Below are 13,945 nucleotides of genomic sequence, written 5' to 3'. Positions count from 1 at the left end.
AGCATCTGCCATCAGCATACTAGCCTGCACTGGCTGAAAAAGAAAGTTTTCCAGGTAAAATTGATTGTGTTGATTTAAATTTATAAAGCCTGAAGTCCTTTGAGACCTGGCTACCAGAGAGACCATTTTCCACCCTATGCAACAGTGTCACAGTTGTGATTAGTGAAAGTATTTGAACTAGAAGTCCCCTACTGGCAAAGGAATCTCTTCAATGGATTCTCCACTTTGGAGGACTCATTCTCGCCGTTACCCCATCAGAGCCCCGACTGGATAAATTTCCAAGGCACACTATAAAGCTCATCTTTTCTCCCTTGCATATTTGGGGAGGTGATGGTTTGAGAAATGTATGGTCAGTGCTGGGGCTATTATTTATTATTATGGAGGTATAAAATCATTGGCACTTTTTGTGGAAAGTTCAATATGCAATAATATTTTCTAGTCTTCAATTTTGTATTGTATATTTTAGTTACTGTAAATTTCTTACAACTAAGAATAAGGATTTATAGAAAATAAATAAGTAAATAAATATGGCTTTCTCATTGTTGCCTCTGCCAGTGAGCACATGTTCAATAAAAATGTAGACTGACCTTAACTGTAGATTGGCTTGGAAGATTAGATTTGCATTGGTAAACATCAATTTTGCCATCCACATGAAAAAAATATTTCCATAGATAATTGAAGTTTACACATAGGTAAAGCAAGATGACTGCAGTACAGTACTTGCTCTGTTCTCAGCAAATCTGAGATATGAGCACAAATCTTTAACAACAGTTTGCGTGCTCATAGTTATCACATATTTTGGACACCACATTGTGTGTTAATTGACTTTGACATTTATATGTTTTCAATGTATCTTGAAGATCCCCCATCTGCTTGTGTGCAAGACAAAATAAAGTATTTCCTTTATACATCCCTTTTTAATGTTTACAGATCATCTATAAAAGGTTACTTGAAGCTCAAATTTGGCTTTAACACATCAGCCCAGGAGCTTTTTTTTTGGAACGGAGCAGTAGCAGGGGATAGTGGCCGGGCACTGTCAGACAACGAGTGAGTCAGAAAAAGAAAATGATGGAAAGTTAGGAGCACACGGAGGAAACAGAAGCCCTTGTTGTCCAGAGTGAATAAAATTACAAGTCACGAATGCAACTGAAGAGAATAGCTGGTGCATAGCGGTTCCGTAGTCAGTAATTGAGAATAAAGCAGAAAAGCTAAGAGTGAAGATTAGCTGGAAGAAAATAAATTTAAATATAGATGTGAATAAATAAGAATTATCATAGAAAATTAAACTCCTTAGCAAAGAAGAACAATGTTCTCTGGGTAAAATTCACCCACCCATGTGGATGTTCCACCTAAGGCTCTACAGAGCACTTAACCCTATGTTAAAGATTCAGCTGAGACTTGGGTGGTCTAGAGGACCCTGAGTAAATTATCTGGGTGGGGCAAATATCACCTTAACTGAATAAACATTGGTTTATTGAATTTGTGCACATGCAAGTGAAAAAAAATGTGATGAGTAAGTACGTGGATAAGTTTATAGTTTAAATTCAACCAATTCTGCAAGATTCTAAAGAAAATTACATGAGCAGTATATAGCACCTTGACAAAAGAGTGGAACATTATGGTCTATCACAAAGGTCAGAGATTTGGGGCAAAGGGTGTCTCTTTTACCCAGCACAATGGGGCCTGATTCCTGACTGATGCCTGTGGAGAACGAGGGAAACATCTGTCCCATCTATCTATAAATAAATAAATAAATAAATAAATAAATAAATAAATAAATAAATAAAGTATCATGTGCACCTGAGTGTGTGTGTGTGTGTGTGTGTAAGAGAGAGAAGTTATCCTGCTTGATTGCACAAAGTCACATCAAAGGAGGTGATTAGGAAACTATCAGGAAACAAAACAATGGCAAAGAAAAGGTATATTAGCCAATACATGTATGCTGGATGTCGTATTCATAAGCCCCTCCATTTTCCGTTTAAACTGACTTTTACCAAAAAAAATCCTGGGTTTTACAAAAAGTATTTGTTTTTTCCCTGATTTTCACCCAATTTTTGTATCATTCAAATATATAAAAATAACTTTTATTAGGAAAATACAATATTGCCTGAGATATATGTATTACAATAACACATTCATCTGTTTGTATGTGCAAAGCTAACAGTTGAAGTAAGGCTATGTATTGGCCTAGAAGATACACACAATAAACAAACAGGCACACATACAAACTCTGAAGGGCCTGTGCATCTGAATGTACTGATGAATCTCATGCCCACTATGTACACATTTCAAGCTGTTAGCAGATAAAGGTTTAAATTTCTGACACACTAAAATGGGAAGAAAATGAAAATCTGTATCACAATACGTTCCATAACACCAGGAAGTATTTGAACATTTAAAAAAAAAAAAAAAAACAGGAGAAAAGGATGAAGTTGAGTGTACGCGCTGCAAACGGTGTGGTCCAATTATTAAATGCAAATATATATAGGTTAATAGTTTATTCAATTGAAAAGTTTTATTTTGGGATTAGAGGTATATTGTGTTCTTAAACTCAGGGGTGGTATTGTGCTTTGAGTTCTGCTTTAGTTCTGCAGCAAATCACATTGAATTCCACTCACCAAAGCATTAATCTACTGAATACTTCCCCACCCCTGTCCTTCCATTCATCAAAATAAACCCCAATATTTACCCAGAAAAATTATTAATAGTTTTTTCCACCGATTTTCACCTTTGTGTTGTAATAATAAACACTGATAAATTCCTGGAGAAAATTAAATAAAATAAAACCAAAAGTGAAGGGCCCTAAGTACACAGCACATTAATAATATAATACTATCAATAATATTAATATATCTAAAATGTAAGTGTTGGGAAGTTACATTAATTGGATGTATTATGCTCTTCCCACAAAACCCATGTCAAGTATTCCACCACACCTTGGAAAGCTGAATTCAGCTTTGACATTAGAAAATAGGCAACTTGTCCAAGCAAAGATGTATGAATATTTTGTACCCAATACCGTTAGGTAGTATCTTTATGGCTCATCAACATTTGGACTGTAGTATTCAAAGTAATATATGGGAAAGTACAGGGAGATACTTTCATGGACAAGCCTCTGGAATGCTAGTATTTAAAATAAAGAAAAGGGAAGTACAGAACTAGAAGATAAGGAACTAGTATCAACTCTTGGGTTGGTATAACGTGCAGAAAGTTTTGTAACTTGTAAAATCGTATTATAAATACTACTACCTGATGCATATCTTTGAAGCACACCTTTTGTGTAAGATGAAGAAGACTGCAAGAATTTGCTTCCCAGGAGGATATGTATGTCTCCTTTTTGTATTGTACTATTTTTTCTTTAGATAATAAATTTGGCTGTTTGAATCACTTTATTCAGTCACAGGCTCCCAAAGAAAAGGGGCTTATAGGTACCAAACCCAGTTGGGCCTGTCATATTAACACAGCTGGGAAACAGGAAGGCTGCAACCCCCAGATTCACTCCAACAGTGGTTGGAGAGTGGCGTTACACCCAGAAAGAGAGAGGTGAAGGAAGCCAAACCTGTCATCTGAGGAGTGCACCCAAGAGGGACCAAAAGCGGTTTAAAGCATAGCTCATCCTGTAACCATGAAAGGGACTCTAGATGGTACTGCAGGACAAATTAACTATAGCACCAAAAAGAAAAGGAATACTTGTGGCACCTTAGAGACTAACCAATTTATTTGAGCATAAGCTTTCGTGAGCTACAGCTTCATCGGATGAAGTGAGCTGTAGCTCACGAAAGCTTATGCTCAAATAAATTGGTTAGTCTCTAAGGTGCCACAATTACTCCTTTTCTTTTTGCAAATACAGACTAACACGGCTGTTACTCTGAAACCTGTCATATAGCACCAAAGACTCTCTCACATCATTTGTGCTCTTCCTGAAGCACTAATGTGAGGATGTGTGTGTTGTTTGTAAAATCTGCAGCAGGAAGCCAGGCAGGACACACTGAAGAAGATTCTAAGCAGAAGTTCAACAATCAAGTAAAGAGAAAAAGAGTAACTTCATTAGAACAAGGCAAATAGTGTTATCCTTGAAGTTCCTCATTCAATGACTGGAGAAAGTGACTCTGTCAGTTTTTTACAATTTGACATGACATCTAGCAGCTGAACCAGAAATTGACACACAGTATCGTTTTCCATTACACTAGCAGCAGTGTGAAACTGAGTGTGTTCACAGTCCTAGGCAATTCCACTGGTTCAGGGAGTATGTTACAGTCTAGGTAATTTTTTTCCCCTTCAGATCCTACTCCCTCTGTGACACAAAAGTTAAAAACCAAGAAGATATCAAAGACAGTAGAATAGGAATGAATAAAATGGAAACAAGAGCAGAAAAAAAGGAGAGAGATAAGCAAGTTGGTCATTTCAGAAATTGCTGGAAGACTCCTCCATCCCCCAGCAAGCACAGGGCCTCTCAACAACAAACAGCAAGCCCCCTTCATGGAAAGAGCAGTTCCCCCCCCCCCTTAGAGTTTGGGATACAGAGTCCTTGTGCAACTTTGATAGTGACACCCACTCCAGAGACTCTCTACCCCATCCCCCTGAGCAATCTGCAACACCAAGCTCTTCAAGAAGCATCCCCTACAATTTGACACCCCAAACCACCTCCCCTTATCCAAAAAGAAACCATCCTCATATTCCCATTCCCCCACTCCTCTCTCTTTCTTCCCTTTCCCCAACAGAACTTTTGGCAAGACATTTTTCTCTCTTCCATTAGTTGCGTTCTAACTCTCCTCCTGTTTATTCTCTTCTATTGATTGTGGACATTCCCTCTTATTCCCAAAGTCTTCACCTCCCTCACACCTCACCATCCTTTCTCCATCATTCCCTGTGTTTCTGCCACCTTCCCCAGTCCATCTCTTCCCCATCACTCCTTTTCTGTGGTTGCTGTCTTATATGGGCCTGGTTCTGCAACATTTACCAACCTGAGCAGTTCTATTGAAGTCCAAGGGAGTACTCATTTAGCATTCATTACTAACTTAAATATTTACTACTCAGTCTAAGGATGACAGAATCAAGACCTGTATTACTCGTATATTGGTGCTGGCAGCACAAGTCAGGTCCTCAAGTGTCTACTACCAATAGCTGTGGTTCTGCAATCCATACTCAAGGAAAAAAACGCTCTTAAATCAATAGTTTTGTCAGAATACAGGGAAAAAAAAAGTTTAACCTGTAGCATTCAATACCTGTGGCACAACATTCTAGTAGCAGTTTGAGAGTCCACAAATATTACTGTTGTAGACATTACCTGCTTTTTGATCATCTACTCAGCTGTATGCCCTAATATTTTGGCAGTCTGTACAGCATGTTTATTTTCCACAAATACCAGTATTTAGCTGCAGAAAATACATTCAATAGGACAGTAATTCTCAACCAGGGGTACACCTCGGGGGATAAACAGAGATCTTCCAGGGTGTAAGTCAACTCATCTAGATATTTGCCTAGTTTTATAACAAGCTCTAAAGCCCTGCAGTAGGAAGGGGATCCACAGTACCCACTGCCATAATAGCAGGAGCAGGATAAAAATTCAATGAACAAGGCGGGAGCAGGTGTAAGTAGGTATTGCGGAGTGGGATGGGAGCAGGATTAAAAATATAGTTCTCCCACGCCACAAACAACATGAACACCCCAGCCAGAGCACCTGCTGCTCTTTAGCTTACCAGCTCTGAAGGCAGTACCGCCATCGGCAGCAGTGGAGAAGTAAGGGTGGCAATACCATACCATACCACCCTTAATTTTTTTCAGGTGCTCATGGCGGTGCTACCTTCAGAGCTGGGTGTCTGGCCAGAAGCCACTGCTCTCTAGCAGTTGAATGACAAGACTCACAAGTAAAAAAGAGGCTCAAGTATCACACTGAAATGTAAGTACAATATTTGTGTTCCAATCGATTGATTTTATAGTTATATGGCAAAAAAAAAAAAAGAAGAAAGCAAGCAATATTTTAGTAACAGTGTGCTTTGACACTTTTGTATTTTTAGGTCTGATTTTGTGAGCAAGTAATCGTTAAGTGAGGTGAAACTTGGGGTGCACAAGACAGAGTCCTGAAATGGGTACAGTAATCTGGAAAGGTGGAGAACCCCTTCAACAGGAGACCATTATCCTGTTGTAACATTCTATTTTACTCACATTATCTTTTAATTAACACTAAAATATTTCAAAGTAATTAGAAGCCATTCTCAGGAGTTCTGAATTTCAAAAGAGCACAAATTCAGATTATTGTTAGCTAGTATACAGCTAGAGTTTACATATAGAAATGTCATTTTAATTAATGAAACTGACATCCTGATTGGCTTGTTCATGTTTCTTGTAGGATAATTGTTCAGATGTAATGCATATTGATTTCTCTGTCTCTCTACCTGCCGCACATAAATACTTTCCACACTTTAAAGACACAAAAACAGTCAATGAATCTTTGCAAATTCCTTCTAACTTTGCAAATGCATTGATTAAGTTAGAAGGTAGAAGATATTCTAAAGTAATCTTAACAGAGATAATGATGTCCACTGTAAAGTTTGATTGAACACAAACACATTGCTTTTTTTAATGAAAATGCTTAACACATTATAAGTAGCTATAAAAAGTGCAGTTGCCTCTTTGTAAAGAAATACTAACCAATCACAATGTTATGGCTAGGGTAGCCATCATTATCAGTTACTGAATTAACTGTCTGGAAGAGTAACAGGTTCATATGTAAAGGTAGCTTACTCGCCAGCCACAGTGAAACAATAATGTAATTTAAATGAGCAAATGTATTTCCAATGACTCCACACGTCAATTCTTGTACATTAAAAATATTCTCCTACAAATATCACAACAATTTTAGTAGATGTTTTAACCATACTGGTACATTATACATCTTAAGCAGGGTACTGCTGAGTTGTTTAGAAGTCTGTAAATTAAATTGTTGCTATCTTTAACATAGATAACGTAACTGCTACTCAAGTGTCAGATATTGAACTTCTTCATACTCAAGTCACTTCCAAATATTTTGCATCTGCAATTGTAAAGTAAATTCCAGCCTGGAATTTATTGATCACCCACCCTATATCTTAGAAGCCAGTCATAAGGCTCTTTTATTATTACAGTTTCATTACATGCATCTGCCTTTTACCACAGTATATCATCTACCTAGCAATATAGGGGCAGTGGTTACACAGTACTTCAGAACTTATTGTTTTTTATGTGAGAAGCAAATGCTCTAATGCTTAAAGCCCATTTCCCTCTGCACCTGTTGTGCTGTTGAAGTGTTACAAGTTGTCTAGCAATTTGGTAAGAACACGTCACACTATAAGGCGCAGAAAGTTTAGCATCCAAAGAGTGTAACTAGCATGACAGATGACTACTAGTGCAGATACTAATAGTTGGTTAATGGGATTGGAGTCTTGGGAAGCATTTCTTGGCAAGTAGTGGGTAGGAGGAGTTAAAAGAAAATACTGGTCTGAATCACTCAATTGGTGTAACATAACTAACGGAGGAGAATTCTGGAATAAATGATGTATGGGAATCTTTTTTGCACTGTATTTTTTTTTAACAAGAGGTGAAAGAAGTTGGTAGAAAAATGTATACAGCTGATGTTTAAGAAAAGCATGTTTGTGCTCACCAGAGGAACTGCTGAAACGTAGTTCACCCTCATGTAAAAACTGCCATGTACCTGACACCAAGATCATTGGAGTTCAAGGTGACGTGCTGAATTTATGCCAGTCAGACAAGACAGAACACCCCAAAGACAGCTTTGTCTGGAACACTATATTTAAATGTGTTCAACTTGCTTACTTTGGAGAAGATCCTCCTTTTTTTGAGTGTTCTCCAAACTCTCTGGACCTTCCTCACCCTCTATCGCATAAAAGAGGTGATCCAAAAATCCAGAGGTCAGGATATCAATGCTCTAAGTTATTTGATTAACTAACACACACACACACTTTCATCACCTGCGAAAACAGACTTTTTCCAAGTGGGAGACGAGTCAAAGCAGGAAAGAACCCACAAAGTTATCCTCAACAACATTTTTGTCTATACAAGTTTAGGTAAATGAAAAGTGGAAGTTTGTAGAAAAACAAACTTACTTCAATTTTTATGATTTTATAACAGCACTCTTCAGAAATGTTGGGACTATTTAATATGCATTGCACAATCAAAACAGATACTGAAAACTCACTAGACTGGAATTAAGGAAAACAGAAATGTGACACTAACACTCAGTATTTACGGGAAGAGGGAAACAACAGTTCAGCGAATAATTTGAATATTTTAGCATTCATGGACAGAGCAGAAGGAATTTGTGGAACATAACAGTAATATAGAGAAGAGTGGTTTATAGATATGATCCAGTAGGAACCCTGAACGAAGACTCTACAAGAGGAGAAAATACTGATTTTAAAATTTTCTCTATGATCTTTTGAGGTGCTCAGCATTCTCAGTTCCCACTGACTTCCATGGGAGTTGAAGGCATTCAGAACCTTACAGGAGATACTCAGTACCTCACAGAATTGGCCTCTTGATAGATACAGGTGTTACTAAACAATTAATTATGGTGTTTTTATTCTAAGGACATGATTTTAAAGCTAAATGGATAGACTAAGTTTATAAGAAACAATATGTTTCTTTCAGCAAATACCAACAGATATGCTTGTGTTCTATTTTCTGTAGGATCTTTTTCAAGTTCCTTATTACATAAGTGAAAAAAAAAAGTTTCCTTTTAAAAATATCATAATAATCTAACAAAAGTATCAAAGATTGTTTCCCTAAAGTGGTTAAAATATATTTTTCTCCCCAGAAGTTCTTAAAGTACAGAGATTTTATTTTATGCCATTTTAGAATTTATTTAATTCAGCTTATAACATTTTATTTAACACTTGTGTTCAACAGTGATTATGACAAACCTATGTTTCATCTTTGAAAGAATATAGTAAATGCAAAGTTATTTCATAATTCTTTTTATACCAACTTTATCATACATTACACACTAAACAAACTTTTAAAAGAATGTAAATATTTCTATATTATTGCAACAAGGGTTTTCACACAGATTGATGTTTCTTAAACACATATACTCAAAACTACCTTCTCAGGTAACTGAAAATCTAATCTATTTGAGCACAAGCTTTCCTGAGCTACAGCTCACGAAAGCTTGTGCTCAAATAAATTTGTTCACCTCTAAGGTGCCACAAGTACTCCTTTTCTTTTTGAGGATACAGACTAACACGGCTGCTACTCTGAAACCTGAAAATCTAATACCAAACTTTAAAAAGTTATCAAAACTCATTGATCCATCCATTTATCATTTAAAAAAAACAGCACTGAAATTGGTAGATAGGTACATTAATATACTATATATTAACTTTTGAATTAATGAAGTATGACAAAATGAACTTCTTAAAGGATCGCTGTTCCAAGCCTTTCAATATTCTGCTTTAAATTGTAATTTTCTATAACAACTGCAGATAAGTTACAAGAAATTGAATTTAGCTATTCAGAAATGAGATAGCAACTGAAAGAGGACTTTTCACTGGACTGAAAAAGTAAAAATTTTGCCTTGTTTTATGTCTGCTCTGGTTACATGTAACAATATATTTAGGTACATAGAAAGCAATGCTAAAAATTCTGTTTCTTCTTGTCTAGTGATCTTGCATGCCCCGTGTTACTTTCCAAGCTAGCAACATAATTACCGTAGTCCTTTTGCAAGATTTACCACCATTACAACCTAATTACTAAAAACTCTATCACCTTTTAGCCCTACTAGAGCCCTGCATACTATTTTATGAAAGTCAGACCGTTTAAATATAATTAACTGTTCAAAACAGTTCTTTCCAGGCTGCAATATACTGGGAACATCTTTCAATTATATGTTAAACTAAAGTAATAGTTACCTACTTTTCCATAATTTTAATAATAATGATTTGATACATATTCCTGTAATTATGTTACAAAGTAGAACTACTTTCCTAATAGCAGCACGATCTTTTTCTGATGCACAATGGCAACTGGAAAAATAATAATCGATACAGAAACTAGGATTAGGAATAAATACAAAATAGCACTCACTCGCCCATCCACCCAAAACAAGCATAACAACTTGGAAAATGCAAATTTTCCAAAACTACTTAATACAAGCACATTTAAAAAGGACAAATTCAAAATCAAATGTCTATTTCAGATGTGAATTTCCATTTTTTAACATGCAGTGTTCCTCTATAATGTGTTGGAGAGCTCTTCTTTCAACTGTGATTAAAGCGAACTAAATTGTTTTATGCAGAGTCTCGTACAGTTTTCCATTGCTCCATCTGCTGGATGTCTCTACAATTCTATTCCTAACTCATCACCTCCAAAAAATAACATCACCTAGTTCAGCAAGTGGCTTCAGCCTTCAGCAATCTCAGGGCACACTATGTACAAGTTGCTAGTGTGAAACTCACACGGAGATTTAAGTTAAGGGAAACTACACAGAGCTCTCCATCCACAAACAATACAAAATTACCCACAAAGAGAGCAAGGGAATCTTTTTAAGTAGTTAGCCAGTTCTACATAAAAAAAATAAAGATATAGCTTAAATACAATACGATTAGAAATACCCCTATACTGATGGGAATATACAAGTTTTCTTTTTAAAGGTTTATATGTAAAAGTATAAGTATCTCTACAAGCACACATCTGTATCTCACCTGCTTTCATAAAGGCATGTTCTTACATGGAGATATTTTCCAAAACAGAATTTATCTAGATACCTGTGAGTCTTTTATGCTGCAGCCTTGTTGGTCCCAGATATTAGTTAGACAAGGTGTGTGAAGCAGTATCTTTTATTGGCCCAACTTCTGAAGACGAGCTCTGTGTAAGCTCCAAAGTTGATCTCTCTCACCAACAAAAGTTGGTTCAGTAAAAGAGATTACCTCACCCAGCTTGTCTCTGTAATGAGTCCTTCAGGTTTCTATCCCAGCTGCTTGTAGCCCTCACTGGAATCACATTTCCTTGCGCTTTCCTTACTGTCCCTAATGGGACAACTTGGTACTTACAAAGGTGGCTATTGCCAGGAAAGCGTTTGCTCGCTCCTGGAGTCGAGCGGCAGCAGGAAAAACTTCACCCTGGTTTGCATTCTCCTATGGCTGCCAACTTACGCGCCTGCCACTCGAACTCCTGCTGCGAGCGGCAAACCAAAGGATTTAAAATGAAAACCCAAACAAGCAAAGCAGACGCATTATTCAGTCAAGGCACCTGTATAATGACTAAACCGATCCTCCCAGCTGCTCCTGAACCCCCAAACCCTCCCAAAAGAAAAACCCAACCCCAATTAACCCAAAGTACCCTCCCCCCATTGAAAACAAGGGGGGCGAATGGCAGGTGCGAGGGGGAAGCAAAGTTTGGCAAATGCTCGGCTCCTAAAAGGCAACTATGGAGCAGAGACGATCTCGTTCCCCACAGCGTCTAGGAGAGGTGACCACAAGCGAAACTTACCTTTCTGCTGGCTCTCCCCCACCTTTCTTTCCTAGATGGGGGGAGGCACGAAAGGAAGCCCCCTCGCCGCAGTCACCGAGCTATGGAGGCTGCCAGGCAGAGGGCCAGCAGCAAGAGCCCTACTGGGCAAGTCACTTGAGCAGGTGAAGTTGGGCGGCAGCAGCAGCCATCAGGAAGCAACACGTTTGGGTTCAACTTTGCAGCGTCAGTCCCGGCAAACAAACGCTACCGCAAAGGAGCCGATCCCCGCCCGGCCGAGCCGCGGTCTCTGCCTCTTTTATTGGCGAGGGCGGTATTGCTTTATTTACTTATTTATTTATTTATCTTCCCCCCGCCCGCTCGCCAGCCCGTCCTCCCACCCCCACGCAGAGTCCGTTCCAGTCACTCCTGCCAGCAGCTTGGCAGGGCTGCTCTACTGCCGACGCCAGCCCCGCTTTCCCGGGGTGCTGGCCGGGGCGGGGAACGGGCCGGCGCCGCTCCCAGCGCGGGGAGGTGGCGGCAGGAGAGAGAAGCAGCTCCCGGCGCTGGAGGGGCTGCACCCAGCCCGCCCGCCGCTGAAGGGACTGAGGTGCGCGAGGCGGATGCAGGGTTACCGGCACCGCAGCGGCACCGGCTCCGCCGCCACCTCCTCAGCCCCGGCCAGCCGGCTTCAGGCTCCCCGCAGCTCTACAGCTCCTGTCATTAACCCCGCGGGAGGGGCCGGCCCGCCCGCCTGCCCTGCCTTTGGGATGGCGGGCTGCGAGTTAGCGGCTGTTAATGGTGGGGTTGGTGGTGCACTGGGGGGTCTCTTCTCTCTCCCTGGCGCCTTAAAGGCGCAGCCCGCTGCCTGGGCTGCGCGCCCGCTGCGAAGGGAGCACACACAGCCCTGCCGCCGCTGCTCCTGGGGGGTGGCGGCGGCTGCAATTCATTCCCTACCTCCCGCCTCCGCTGGGAGCTCGCTACGCGCCCAGCCTGACCGCGGCCGGTGCTAGCGCTTACCCTGGGAAAGCACCGAGCGCTGCTGGAGCCCCGCTGGCGGTCACCTTACGGGGAGCCTAGGAAGGCGCCCCGGCTCCTCACTGAAATACCTGCCCCCACGCTCATGGGCTCAGTGACCGTCTCAGGATGGTTAGAGCCACCTCGTCCGAAAGGTGAAATCGCGCTGGTGAGTCGCACAGCCCCGCTGTTAACCGGGGTGTCCTGCCTATGGAGGGCTGAGCACAATCCCAGGCATGGGGGGGGGATTGTCCGTTTATTGTTTGCCGGGGACTTGAGGGGGGACCAGCCGCAGTGAGCGGTGTGGATGGGTTTTAAGTTCGCTATAGCTCATGCGAAGCCAACAGAGAAGGAGCCTCGTTTCAAGTCTGATTTGCAGAAGGGGGGCTGAAGGGACCGGGAAGCAAAACCATTGCCTGGATTTTCTCTGCTAATCAAAGCCAAGCCTGGAAACCACCACCACCACCACCCTCATCTGTCCATTCCTCTGTGCCAAGGCCACCTCCACTATTATCACACGTAAACACAACATACGTTCGGGCTGCCTGGCGGAGACGGCTTGGACCCCGTGCGTTCAGTGCGCCTGCACTACCTTTCCTTTTCGCTCAGCCGCTGACTGGGTGCAGCTGTGAATGAAAAACAATTCTGTCCGCTAGTTGCTGTTTTTCCCCGTGTACGCACATGTGAGAGAAAAATTGTCTCCCCCATCCCGCTCCTTGATTGAGATCAGGAGCGGAAAGAGGAGCAGATGGGACAGCATCGTCTGCAAGGTGGGGCTGCAGGCACTGTGGTGTGTCTTCAGCGCCTGGATTCTCCCCGCCCACCTTCCCTAGCAGAAAAAAAATAATCATTTTTTCATGTTCTTTTATGCTGCCATGAAAAAAAACCCATAAGGAAACAGTGAATGTACCTAGAGAATAAAGAGTTATTTAGCAAGTATTAGTAGAGAACAAAGCATAATTTATATCCCTATTCCTCTTCAGGGGACAACACAGAGTAATCTAAAGATTGCTTTTATCCTGACAGTCAATGAATATATGTAGATTTACCACCCTGAACAGAGGGCTCAAATCTTTCTTTGCTCACAAATCTGTAATTCTAGCTTTGTCAAATGAAAACAATAAACTAAAAAGACTAATGTACATTTCCTTCTTAGTAGTAAATCCCATTGTCTAATGCAGAAAACTTTTTATTCAAAGACCTGGATCAATTGTTGACTTTGTTTTGAAGCCTTTATTTAAGAAGGTATTTTAAAAGAATGAAGTTCATGCTCTTAGCATGCTTAGAAATCACTCCTCAATCACCAGATCTGTCAATTTAGAGGTCACTGCTATCTAACAACAAAGCTTGAAAGTTGGATGCGAAAACCCCTTTGGGTTCAAGCAATGTACTTTCTTACTAGGAACAGACCACTAGGAAATAAGACCCACATTCTCTCCCTCCACTCCCTTGAATCTTTTTAAGGGCTTTCTTTGGAAAGGTGGAG

General features: G+C 40.4%; 1 protein-coding gene across 21 annotated transcripts in view; it reads right to left on the bottom strand.

Moving 5' to 3' along the window:
• The window catches only part of TENM3 (teneurin transmembrane protein 3), a 2,191,633-nt gene extending 2,178,495 nt beyond the window's left edge, over positions 1–13,138 (bottom strand). For 20 of the 21 annotated variants that reach the window (XM_073341694.1, XM_073341703.1, XM_073341702.1 and 17 more), the window contains exon 1: positions 12,994–13,138. The gene's annotated coding sequence lies outside the window, so the exon portion shown is untranslated. Of the gene's footprint in view, positions 1–11,484; positions 11,747–12,993 lie in introns of those variants that run through there. The other variant, XM_073341695.1, reaches the window with a different exon arrangement.
• Positions 13,139–13,945: the final 807 nt, after the last annotated feature.

This window comes from Lepidochelys kempii, chromosome 4 (assembly GCF_965140285.1).
Source record: "Lepidochelys kempii isolate rLepKem1 chromosome 4, rLepKem1.hap1, whole genome shotgun sequence".
NCBI classification, from domain to species: domain Eukaryota; kingdom Metazoa; phylum Chordata; order Testudines; family Cheloniidae; genus Lepidochelys; species Lepidochelys kempii.
This window is presented reverse-complemented; position numbering and strand designations above follow the sequence as displayed.